The sequence below is a fragment of the Oncorhynchus keta genome, chromosome 22 (assembly GCF_023373465.1).
Source record: "Oncorhynchus keta strain PuntledgeMale-10-30-2019 chromosome 22, Oket_V2, whole genome shotgun sequence".
NCBI classification, from domain to species: domain Eukaryota; kingdom Metazoa; phylum Chordata; class Actinopteri; order Salmoniformes; family Salmonidae; genus Oncorhynchus; species Oncorhynchus keta.
The window spans coordinates 11,694,450-11,706,765 of NC_068442.1; positions in this window are offsets into that span (position 1 = coordinate 11,694,450).

Genomic DNA, 12,316 nt, shown 5'->3' on the forward strand with positions numbered 1-12,316 from the left:
TGTTGTGGCAAGTGGGGGAGTGAGTTTGCCAGCGCAATTAGGTCCTCCAGTCATTAAATGGTCATTTGTCACCTTGGAATACAATTATGCGACACATTTCCCATTTTAGCTGTACTTTCCGGAATACCTGTAGCCTATTGCATAGTCAAGCAATGCCGGTTTACAAGAAACAATGGGAAGAGATCAGAACACCGACATTGGGGAATACCATCTCGTACGAGATACATTTGTACTGTAGTGAAGGCGTCTCTATAGAAATGAAACATCTCTTTTATAGTCATGTGAAAAGTCAATTGCTATGGAAATGCTGGTATGTGTTTTTCTATGAATATGATGTTTACTGCAGCTATGATGTTGATACTATGGATTACAATTATCATTCTGAATATTAAGGCTACACTCACTTTATGTTACGTACTGTACATAGACACTCAACCAGGAAAACTGTCCGGGTCACTATCTATTCAGACATCACACACTATAGGCCTACTCTTATTCAGTGTCACACCCTGATCTTTTTCACCTGTCTTTGTGGTTGTCTCCACCCCCCCTCCAGGTGTCGCCCATCTTCCTCATTATCCCCAGTGTATTTATACCTGTTTTCTCTGTTTGTCTGTTGCCAGTTTGTCTTGTCTTGCCAGGTCTTACCAGCATTTTTTCCACCTCCCTGCTTTCTCAAGTTCTGTTCCCAAGTTTCCCCAGTTCTGACCATTCTGCTTGCCCTGACCCCGAGCCTGCCTGCCGTTCTGTACCTGCCTGACTCTGACCTGTTTACGAACCTCTGCCTATCCTGACCCTGAGTCTGCCTGCTGTTCTATACCTTGTTGACTCTGCCCTGGATTACGGACCTCTGCCTGCCTTTGACCTGTATTTTGCCTGCCCCCTGCTTGGGTCAATAAACATATGTGACTCAGCATCTGGGTCTTATCCTGAGTTCTCATAGTAAAAACTGGCCATGACTGACCCAGCAGACTCAGACCAGCTCCACAATTCTGTCTCCCTTCAAGGAGCCACCATTGGAAGACACGAGGAGTTACTGCAATGTCTTATGGAGGGACACCACACTCTGGCAGAATGCAGAGACCAGGCATTCGATACATTGCTAGGGCAATTCTGCGGATTCCCTACTGGGTAGTGGGTTACACTAGTAATCTCCCAGCCTACCTCAGTATCCCGAGAACCCCGCTTACCTCCACTGGAGCGCTACGCTGGAGATTCTGGAACCTGCCGAGCTTTTCTCTCCCAGTGCTCCTTCATTCTCGAGCTGCAGCCTTTTTTGTTCTCCTCAGACCGCTTGAGGATAGCGAACATCATAACGCTGATGTGGGAGCAACAGTCCTCCGTCTGCCTAAGTCTGGAGGAGTTTGAGGTGGAATTTCCAAAGGTGTTTGGTACTCCGTTGTCCGAGAAGGAGGCTGCTTGTAACCTGCTCCAGCTACATGTAGTGTGGCAGACTACGAGGATGATTTATGCACGTTGGCGGCTGAGAGTGCCTGGAACTCGGAAGCATTGTTCGACATGTTCCTTCACGGATTATCGGAGGTCATCAAATATGAGCTCGCAGCCCGGGAGCTGCCCCTGGACCTTGACTTCCTAATAGCCTTGACCATCCTGATTGATAGGCGGCTTCGAGGCCGTAGGAGGTATAGGGAATCTGTGCCCTATCGCCTTCGTACACCCATGATTCCCACCTCGCCTCCGAAGAATTCCGGAGACCACCGAAGTCTACATCAACGTCACCCAAGTTCTCTCGGGAATCACAGAGGGTTGCCGACTCGCCTCCTTCAGAGTCCATGCACACCTGGGCAGAGCTAGATTGACTCCGGCAGAGCGTTTACGCCGACTCCACACACAGAGCTGTCTATATTGTGGAGCTATGGGACATTTCATAACTACCAGGCTCATCAAGAAGGGGCAAGTACTCTGGTGGGCCATACCGTGAACTATTCCTCTCCCCTTACTCACACCCTTTTCTTTGCCATCCTGCTGTGGGGGAACCATTCAAAATCCCTCCACGAACTCATCAACTCTTGGGCCGATGAGTTTTTTTGGATTCTACCTTCTGTCCGAGCTGGGCATCCTCACTCAGCCCCTCTCTATTCTCAAGGACGTTAGAGAGCTGGATGGGCCGGGTCACTCATAATACCACTCAACCTACGAGTGTCACGGAACCACAGCGAGGCAATCCAATTTATGCTGATTAAGTCTCCTCAGGTTCCTGTGGTATTGGGATTCTCTTGGCTCCAGTGAAACAATGCCCTCATAGACTGGACTGCTGGTGCCATTATGGGATGGAGCCCGTTCTGTTATGCCCACTGCCTGAAGTCAGCGCAGTCTGCCCTGGGACGTCTTCGTGTGGGCTCGGAAATTGCCCCGGACCTCTCCCGCGGTGTACCCGCAGAGTACCGTGACCCGGGCAACTTCACTTACTCCACACCGACCCCATGACTGTGGGATCGACCTTTTTCCATGCATCACACTGCCCCGGGGACGACTGTATTCTCTGTAGGGTCCGGAGGCCAAGGCTATGGAGACCTACACTACCATTCAAAGGTTTGGGGTCACTTAGAAATGTCCTTGTTTTTGAAAGGAAAGCACATTTTGGTCCATTAAAATAACATCAAATTGATCAGAAATACAGTGTAAACAAGTTAATGGTGTAAATGACTATCGTAGCTGGAAACAGCAGATTTGTTTATGGAATATCTACATTTATCAGCAACCATCTTTCCTATGTTCCAGTGGCACGTTTTGCTAGCTAATCCAAGTTTATAATTTCAAAAAGGCTAATTGATCATTAGAAAACCCTTCTGAAATGATGTTAGCTTAGCTGAAAACGGCTGTGCTGATTTAAAGAAGCAATAATACTGGCCTTCTTCTGACTAGTTGAGTCTGCAGCATTGTGGGTTTGATTACAGGCTCAAAATGGACAGAAATAAAGAACTCTCTTCTGAAACTCGTCAGTCTCTTCTTGTTCTGAGAAATGAAGTCTATTCCATACAAGAAATTGTCAAGAAACTGAAGATCTCGTACAATACTGTGTACTACACCCTTCACAGAACAGTGCAAATTGGCTCTAACCAGAATAAAAAGAGGAGTGGGAGGCCCCTGTGCACAACTGAGCAAAAGGACAAGTACATTAGTGTCTAGTTTGAGAAACAGACACCTCACAAGTCCTCAACTGGCAGCTTCATTAAATAGTACCCGCAAAACACCAGTCTCAATGTCAATAGTGAAGAGACGACTCCGGAATGCTGGCCTTCTAGGCAGAGTTCCTCTGTCCAGTGTCTGTGTTCTTTTGCACATCTTTTCTTTTTATTGGCCAGTCTGAGATATGGCTTTTTCTTTGCAACTCTGCCTAGAAGGCCAGCATTCCGGAGTCTTTACTTAACTTTTCTGGCCTAAAACCCAATTTTGATAAGTGTACCATATTACGTATTGGATCTTTAAAATACACAACTGTTACATTACCCTGCAGTTTACCTATGAAATGGGCTAACGGTGAAGTAGATACTTGGAATTCATATCACAAAAGGAATAAATGAGCTCTCCAGAATGAATTTCAATCAAACATTTGGAGAAATAATCAAGATCCTTCAACCATGGAGAGAAACAATAAATACTGGTCTATTTGTGATTCGTTTCAGGAAACTAGGTGTATGTCGCATGTCACTACTTCACAGGAGCGCCATCCGAATGTAAACTTCAAATTCAAAATGCGCTGAAAGTCGTTAAATATGGCCGGCGCAAGTAAATGCTGGAAAGAAAGCGTAATTAAATTGTTGCCAGCAGCACAGTTGCAGTCACCAATGCTCTGGATAACATAAAAACAGCCTAACCAGCTCTGTTAGGGCAAGAGAAATGGTCAGAGTGAGCTGTTCTCTCATTTGTGTCTGAAAGTAGCTAGCAGGCTTGGATCAACCCTACTCCTCGGCCAGAGCGTCCAGTGTGCACTCTGAACACTCCGAGTCCAAAACGCTCAGATTTTACGAACAGACAATCTGACAAAGCTCTGAGTTTATGAATGCCCAGAGCACACTCAGGCACTCCAGGTTAAATGTACAAACACACCTGTAGTATAAACCAGCCTTTAGTCTTGAAATCTTTGGTTGTTTAGTACATAGCCTCACATTTTAATCTTTAAAGAGATGGGAGGGGCTAAAGCTTAAGATGGCGTGAACGATGCTAAATAGGTGTAGACAAAGAAGAGCTCTCCAGTAGGTACCAAAACATTTAAGGTCATTCACCGGACTTTCTCAAAAGTGAGGGTACAAGTTTATCAACTTTCAAAGCAGAATTACTTTCCCATTGTCCCATGTTTGATATACCATTTTCTACCTCTGAGTCTCTGCTTTTATCCAATGTAAAAAATAAATAATAATAATACATTTGCTGCATAAGACTTAATAGAGCCGGTAGGTCACATATGTGTTTGAAATTCACTGCTCGACTGAGGGACCGTACAGATAATTATATGTGTGGGGTACAGATATCAAGTAGGCATTCAACAATCATGTTAAACACGATTATTGCACACAGCGTGAGTCCATGCAACTTATTATGTGACTTGCTAAGCAAACGTTTTACCTCCTGAAATATTTAGTCTTGCCATAACAAAGGGGTTGAATACTTATTGGCTCAAGACATTTCAGCTTTTCAATTTTAATTCATTAAATTAAACATAATTCCAATTTGACATTATGAGGTGTTGTGTGTAGGCCAGTAACAAAGAAATATGAATTTAATACATTTTCAATTCAGGCTGTAACACAACAAAATGTGGAAAATGTAAAGGGGTACTTGTTTATTTTTTTACTTTGGGGGAGGCAGCCCATCCACCGCTCCCTTTCTTCAGATGACAAAAATAAACGTTGTTTTTACAGGGGTGTGAATACTTTCTGAAGGCACTGAATACCAGTTTCATTTGAGGACCTAGATGTTGACAGCTGCACCATACAGATTGCAAAATAGCTGGGAAGAGACGTTTTATGTACCGATTCCATGGCATTGGGTGTATGGGCTGATATACAAAATGATACAAGATTCAACACTTTGTGCTTTTCAGCTGAAATTGTTGTACAGAATTCTTGCCATACAACACTCCTTCCGTGGCCTTCAGCTGCTCTTAAACGCTAGTAAAACCAAATGCATGCTTTTCAACCATTCGCTGCCCACACCCGCCCGCCTAAGAAGCATCACTACCCTGGACGGTTCTGACATAGAATATGTGGACAACTACAAATAATAAATAAAAAGGTGTCTGGCTAGACTGTAAACTGCTAGACTGTAAACTCTCCTTCCAGACTCATATTAAACATTTCCAATCCGAAATCAAATCTAGAATCAGCTTTCTATTTCGCAACAAAGCCTCCTTCACTCACGCCACCAAACTTACCCTAGTAAAACTGACCATCCTACCGATCCTCGACTTCGGCCATGTCATCTACAAAATAGCTTCCAATACTCTACTCATCAAACTGGATGCAGTCTATCACAGTGCCATCCGTTTTGTTACCAAAGCCCCTTATACCACCCACCACTGCGACCTGTATGCTCTAGTCGGCTGGCCCTCGCTACATATTCGTCGCCACTGGCTCCAGGTCATCTGTAAGTCTATGCTAGGTAAAGCTCTGCCTTATCTTAGCTCATTGGTCACGATAACAACACCCACCCGTAGCACGCGTTCCATCAGGTATATCTCACTGGTCATCCCCAAAGCCAACACCACCTTTGGCGCCTTTCCTTCCAGTTCTCTGCTGCCAGTGACTGAAACGAATTGCAAAAATCGAAGTTTGGAAAATGGAAGTTTTCTAGGGGGGTGGGGGTCTTGGATAGTTGAGCAGCTTCACTGCAGGTGGATTGTGTTTATAAATTCAATAATATTATTTTATTTTTATTTTTATTATATATATATATATATTTTGAGTGTGTCCAAACTTGTCCAAACCACTGAAACATGAGTGACAAGGTAATGGAACTGCACAGATCGCTAGGTGCCCTGCAAAATAGTCAGTACAATGTACTGTGTGAACGTGGCCCAGTTGGTACGACTGTGGTGTTGACTAGGCAAAGGCAGTGGGTTCAATTCCTGTAAGGATTCATAATGTAAACATGCTAAAAATGAATGCATTCACTTTACTGAAAGTCGCTTTGGATACCAGCATCTGTTGTTTGACATACTGTACATGTAATGGAATTGATACATGAGCATGTTGGTAGGTTTGTTTCAACACCACCTCTGTGACACTCTTCAGCATACTGTATACTAGATGTGGGCCATATGGAGTCTATTCATTGCTGAGGCATACACTGTCTTTCAGCATTAGATTTAAGTCATTAAACTCACAAGTTATGGTAAGTTGAGTGATGAAAAGGGGAATTGTGTGGGTTCCCAGACAACTTGTCTTCCAAAACCTTTTGCTCCCCTTGAGATTCTTCTTAGCTCCTCCAGATTTGCACATGCCCTCTCAGGCCCAGATGAATGCTCGTTCCGAGGTCAAATTGGCCATCCTTTCACTTGTACACATTCCTCAATGGGACTAATACTTTGGAGGAGTGGATGAGAGCAACCAGCTCGGCAATACGATTAGCATAATTGTGTAATTAATTGTGGATTTCTTTCATTTTGAAAAATAGCAGCTGGTATGGGATGTGGCCTCCCGTCATGAGAATGGCAGCCACCCATAACACTTCAGAGCTGGCCAAAGACATGCACCCAGTCTCATTAAGGGGACTCTTACAAGCCTGCTGCTCTGAATGAGGAGACTGCTGAGGCCTGTGAATGACTGGCTCTGCTGTTTTCCAGAGTGGGTGCATTCAGGTAATAATTATGATGCTTCTCTTCCCACACTCGGGAGCTGCATAAATCGGTCTAGTATTTTACCCACTTGGAGGCTTCGGTCTATTGTATCTTTGTGGGTAGCAACCAAACTTCAGTGTGTGGACAGTACAGCTGCCCACAACAACTGCAGCATTTTCCTGTATTTAGAGTGTTCTGACAAATTAACATGTGTATCTGATTTACACTTGTACGTAAAGTACATAGAACTATCACAATGTTTGTAATATGACAGAAAAATAGAAACACTGAAGGTGCTGTCCTGTTTTGTACACTGGGTACGTGCATATCACATTCCCAAAAGTTCAACCCCGACAAGCTCTTAGAGCATTCCAATGCAGAATTCTGAAAATAAAGTGTCAGCGAGTGTGTGAAGTGAGATGAATAAATGTGTAATCAGGGGAGTAGTACTGGTCCTGATTTAGCCCAGGAATGACACGGGAGACCAGAGCCTCTCTAGGGATTCATATTTTGGGCCAAAGAGGGTGAATGAGTCATCATGGGCTGGGTCGATTGCATGCACAAAAGAACATAGGGTATCTTCATTTCATGGATGCCTGCTTAAGAAACTTCACTTTTTACTTCAAAAGTATAATGTCCCTGCTAAATTGTACTGTGCTCGTGATTCAGGGAAGGTCTGATTCTTGTGGTATTTTGATTGAACCTTTTAAGGTTTGCGTAAAGAGAATAATGCTCTTCTCTCTTGACATTTATTTGTGAAAGGCAAATCTTTTTTTGCCTAAATCAGTAGAGGCAAGACTATATAGTTTAGAGAGAACATCTGGGAACAGTATGATAAGGGTTATATGCATTAAGCTGAAGCAGCATTCATCAAATTTATGAGTAATTCGCACCATGCGAGAAGTTCAAGTTTCCACTGTTGTTGCATTGGGCGGTAGAAAAACACTGAGACAAGGGGAAAGAAAATAGTGAGTGGCTATTTGTCATCATGGCTAAAGCTAAAATGGATGATCACTCCCAGATGAAAACATGCCACCAGTATTAATTTGTCTACATGTTAAATAGTGGTCTTTCATGGAATTGTAACTAGTTATTTGTTTTTGTTTTCAGAGCAATTGCTGGTTGCACTTCTTGATCATGGCTTAAGTCCTGATTTTATGGAAATGTAATATCATAACATATGGTATAATGTTATTGATTGAGCATCTTCTCCTCAAAGTGCATTCACCCAAATCAGAAGGATACAATGCAAGATATTCAGCTCAGGAGAAAAATGATGGAAGAGCTGGGGGTTAAAGAGGTAAAGGGATTTTTAGAAAAAGAACATTCTCAATTGACGGTATGGGTTGAAAACACTTAAGAATACTTTCAAGTTATCATTGGGTTGAACTACTGTAAGTGTTGCTTGTACGGTTCAGCTAGTGTTAGTTGAGATAAGGATGACAGCAAATACAAATTGTAAAACAATAACTGCACATTTGCTCCAAGTTTGAGTGGTAAACACCGGAATCCCACCTCAAACCATTACTATTAGAAACCAAAGAAAACTCATGTAATTCCAACACTCATCTCTTCAAGGATTCCGATTCAGAATGATTAAGGCTAATCTATGTATTTCTGACAATATTATTTATTGTGTGGATTATAGTTCCTGTCCAGATTCTCCTAGGCAAATGACATTTTTTTCAAAGACCCATTTATGGAAATCAAATCATTTTTGTTAAATCACATTTCATGATTTATGACAAAGACTAAATGTTTGTGTTCCTGCATTTTATGGGAAAGATATCAGTTACAGAAATATCAGTCATATTTAATGGCACCACATATTACTGTCCTAAAATGAACGTTTCACAAAACATTAGGAACCTACTGTAGTAGTAGTATTCAACAGGTGGAGAACAGTTCCATAACCAGACTCACACCCTCAAACATGCGTTGCGAGTATTGAATAACATACTGTACAGTAACTTAAAGCTAGAATTCTTAGTTGTTACATCCATTTTTGGACTTAGACATTGATTATATATACCCCTTTGATTCTTAATGAATATAACTTGTAAATGCCTCATGAGCTTAGTTCAACTGTCTTACCCCATCAGAACCCAAAATATAAGCTTGTTTTTCACTAATGTTTGTAAACAAAGCAAACATAAACAAACACTGTATAGCCACAAAACATGGTTAAAACTACAATTGTCCTATCATGAGTGGTCAGTCCTTGCATTCATGGCTCTGTCTATGAATTTGAGAGTGGTTACAGCGCCATCCCTCAGCTTTTTAAAAATCAAAACAGAGGTGGGGTGCCTGCTTTGTTATTATTTCAATGAAGGACTCTAGCTTTAACATGGTGGTACTCAATGGGTCAAATGTGAAAGCAGTTTAGCAGAGCCTTATTCTAACGATGATATGTCACCTTGATAAAGCTCTTATACTCAAACTGTTGAAGGCCGAATAGGAATTAGATTCTCTCGCGAAAACCTTTCACCCCGACTTCTGCACAGTCTCACACAACAGAACCAAACGAGTTTCTGCTTTAAGTGCACAACACCATTTATAATGAAACAGAGTCGTCTCAAAGTTACAGAAAACCAAACACACTAAAAGCTCTTGGTTGTGCTTATGTTGGACTGTAGACTCTCTGATGTATGTGCCATGTGAATTATGATTTTTCCTTGTACGTAAACCACCCAGGTGTGGACTAGGAGACGTGTCTCTAAATTCTCCTCTACTGAAATCCTATGATGTTTTTTAAAATATTTGCTGAACTTTTAGATCTTATTGAGCAATCATACATTTCTTGGCAATATTGTGAGTGCCACTTTGTTTTGGTCCATGTAGTCAAGTGCAATACAGTACTCTCAGAGAAGGACCAATGTTCTTTCAATGTTAGCTTACAAAACACCAGCTCCTCCGATGAAGTTACATTATTATAATTGGATGTTCTTCCTTGTCCAGGCTTGTTATCACTAAATAAATTGTTGTTGAGACAGTGTGGCTTGTTGGTTTTCTTTTGTGTTAGAACTAGCTGCCAAGTCCCATTTTCTAATAACGAAAGTGTTAATGGGTCAGGGCCACTTGGGAAACATTGTACAGCGTCAATTACCTCACCACAGCAAACTGGGATAGCAGAGCCAATGGCCGCATCTATAAACTTTTATATTGCAGAGAATGTTTGCCAAGATACTGTACTTTGACGGTCACTTTTTTTACAGTAATTTACAGTAAATATTTAAATAAATGACAAATAAAAACTTAAATAATAAGTAGGGTCAAATCCTAGCGTGACCTGACTAGTAAAATATGTGTGAGCCTGGTTATTGCACATTAATAGCCTACTTGGAGACACTCAAGTTTTTTAATCGTGTATCTCTTGACACATTCACAAAATAGTCATAGCCTCTAAACCTTCCAGCTGCCTACTGGACCTATTCCAACTAAACTATTGAAAGAGCTACTTCCTGTGCTTGGCTCTAATATGTTGAACTTAATAAACGGCTCCCTATCCTCTGGATGTGTACCAAACTTACTAAAAGTGGCAGTAATGAAGACTCTCTTGAAAAAGCCAAACCTTGACCTGGAAAATATACAAAATGATAGGCCTATATCGAATCTCCCATTCTTAAAAAGAAAAAGAAAAAGATTTTACTCAGCAACTCACTGCCTTCCTGAAGACAAATAATGTATACAAAACACTCCAGTCTGGTTTTAGACCCCGTCATGGTACTGAGACCAAAATCGTGAATGTGGTAAATTACTTTTAATGGCGTCAGTCCAAGGCTCTGCATCTGTCCTTGTGCTCGTAGACCTTAGTGCTGCTTACGACACAGTCAATCACCACATTCTTTAGGAGAGATTGGAAACCCAAATTTGTCTATGCAGACAAGATCTTGCCTGGTTTAGATCTTATCTGTCGGAAAGATATCAGATCCTCCCTGGTTATGGTTTGTCCTCTGACAAATATATGGTAAGTTTCGGTGTTTTCACTATATATGTTGCCTCTTGGTGATATCATATGGAAACACAATGTCAACTTTCACTGCTATGCAGATGACACACAGCTATACATTTCGATGACACATGGTGAAGCCCCAAAATTGCCTAACCTGGAAGCCTGGGTTTCAGACATAAGTAAGTGGATGGCGTAATTCTTTCAAAACAGAGATGCTAGTTCTAAGTCCCAAGAAACAAAGAGATCTCCTGTTTGATCTGACAATTCAACTTGATGGTTATCGTCATCTCAAATAAAACTAAAAGACCTCGGCGTTACTCTGGACCCAGATCTTTCTTTTGACAAACATATCAAAATATTACAAGAGCAGTTTTGTACCATTACAAAAATCTAATAATGTTTGTCTCAAAATAATGCAGAAAAGCTAATCCATGCTTTTGTCACTTCTAGATTAGACTAATGCAATGCTCTACTCTCCGGATACCTGGATAAAGCACTAAATTAACGTCAGCTAATGCTAAATACGGCTGCTAGAATCTTGACTACAACCCCAAAATTATATAATATCACTCTTGTTCTAGCCTCTGGCTTCTTGTTAAGGACTGGGCTGATTTCAAGGTCTTACTTGTAACCTACAAAGCATTGCATGGACTTGCTCCTCCCTATCGCTCCGATTTGGTCCTGCCGTACATACCTACATATATTCTACGGTTACGAGACTCAGGACTCCTTATTGTTCATAGAATTTCTAAGCAAACAGCTGGAGGCAGGTCTTTCTCCTATAGAGCTCAACTTTTATGGAATGGTCTGCTCATCCATGTGAGAGACGCAGACTCTGTCTCAACCTTTAAGTTTTTTCTGAAGACTCTTCTCTTCAGTAGGTCCTATGATTGAGTGTAGTCTGGCCCAGGGGTGCAAAGGGGAACGGCAAGACACTGGAGTGCCGAAATACCTTTGCTGTCTCTGCCTGGCCGGCTCTCCACTGTGATTCTCTGCCTCTGACCTTATTACGAGGGTTGAATCACTGGTTTGCTAGTGCTCTCTCATAGGAGGGGTTCATCAAGTCTTGCCAGGATTTTTCCGCTATACTCGACTTGAGTGCATTGAGTCACTTACGTTATCTTCTTGTCCGGTGTTACACACCCTCGGGCTCGTGTGGTGGCAGAAATCTTTGTGGGCTAAACTCAGCCTTGTCTCAGGATAGTAAGTTGGTGGTCTGTTGATATCACTCTGGTGGTGTACAGTAGGGCCCGTGTTTTGGTAAAGTGGGTGGGGTTATATCCTGCCTGATTGGCCTTGTCCAGGGGTATCATCGCACGAGGCCACAGTGTCCCCCGACCCTCGCTGTCTCAATCCCCAGTATCTATGCTGCAATAGTCTATGTGATATCAATAGATGTGAAAAGGGCTTTATAAATACATGTGGTTGATACTTATAACTCTTATAGACCAGCAGTGAATAAGTAAAAGTTAAACAATGTTCATCACGCCAGACTACAACATTCTAGTCTAGTTCAAATGTACATGTCACTTTTTGACCGTGGCTAAGGTCCAAGCCATTTACTT